Source organism: Schistocerca piceifrons, unplaced genomic scaffold (genome assembly GCF_021461385.2).
Source record: "Schistocerca piceifrons isolate TAMUIC-IGC-003096 unplaced genomic scaffold, iqSchPice1.1 HiC_scaffold_626, whole genome shotgun sequence".
NCBI classification, from domain to species: Eukaryota; Metazoa; Arthropoda; class Insecta; order Orthoptera; family Acrididae; genus Schistocerca; species Schistocerca piceifrons.
Window position 1 is genome coordinate 11,241 of NW_025728868.1, and position 1,231 is coordinate 12,471.

General features: G+C 53.4%; 1 non-coding gene across 1 annotated transcript; it reads left to right on the plus strand.

Annotated features, from left to right (window-relative positions):
* Positions 1-232: 232 nt before the first annotated feature.
* On the plus strand, positions 233-396 carry LOC124764138. Its single transcript, XR_007012713.1, has one exon. It is a non-coding gene; the product is annotated as a U1 spliceosomal RNA (small nuclear RNA).
* The last annotated feature ends 835 nt before the right edge of the window (positions 397-1,231 follow it).

Genomic DNA, 1,231 nt, shown 5'->3' on the forward strand with positions numbered 1-1,231 from the left:
TCTCAACAGTTTGCAGTGTGGTTTATCGTCAAGTGTGAACGGCTCCGTGTTTGTCTCTCTGTGTCTCCTATTTTATCGCCCACCATTTTGTGACTTTTCTGTTTTTCTCCTGTTTTTTGTGCTTCTGTCTCATTTGGCTGAAGAGCAGCGTATTGTGCTGCTGCCAGCCTGCTTATTGTATAGGCATTAAAATGACAATAAAGTAAAAAAAAAAAAAAAAAGCGACGAAAGCATACTTACCTGGCGTAGGGGATACCGTGATCATGAAGGCGGTTCCTCCGGGGTGAGGCTCTTCCATTGCACTTCGGTCGAGCTGACCCCCGCGATTACTCCAAATGTGAGTAACTCGGGCGCATAATTTTTGGTAGTCGGGACTTGCGTTCGCGCTGTCCCGGTGTCTATTTCAATTGCAAACGCAGTATTCTGTGGTAGCAGTCGGTAACTAGTGCGTCTGAGCACTCGGCCAGCAACGTGTTCCGCAAGGGACTGCCAAACGCAGCAGCACTCGCGCTACGCGCGTACCACACGTCTGCGTCGACCAGAGCCAGAGCACACTGTCTCTTCGATAAGCGCGGGGGACGCGCACCAGTAGTAGCAGCGGCAGCCGCGAGATGGCACAAGCGGTCTAACTCTGGTACGACATCCACATTAATGGCCGAACGGCGACTTTTGGCTTTCTCTGTCCATCAGGGGAATGCGCGCCAAACGCAATTGGACGGCGCGGCATTCCCTGCACGCGCGGCGACCGCGGTGGCGCGAGCCGGCGTACACGAGGCGTCGCCCAGCCGAACGCTTTGTCGTCTGTGGCCAGGTACATGAGGGGGCCGGCAGCAAGCGTCTAGCGTAGCGTCCCGAGACTTGCAGACTTGCGGCACTTGAGGAGCTTGCGGGGATGTGAAATGACGTGGCCAACTGTACCGAAAACGGGGAAGAGAAATTCTAGGCAACAGCCACTTGTGCTCCCAGGCGGCCACACTGACAACGGGGGCCAGCGTTGCTCAAATTCGGTGATGGGACGAGAACCGCTGTAGGCTGTTTATTAGGCCACGACAGTGAGCGTTTACTTTCTGTAAGGAATGTCTTGTCGTCGCAGGTGTTGTGTTTCGCCTGTACTCGGGGCTCCCAGGGAAAGTAGAAAACGCAATGTTATCAGGTGTTTTTCTTGCAAGAAATCGAGTCAAAAGGTCTGTATTACACACGTCTTTACCAGGTTCGGAACTTCAAATCTGTT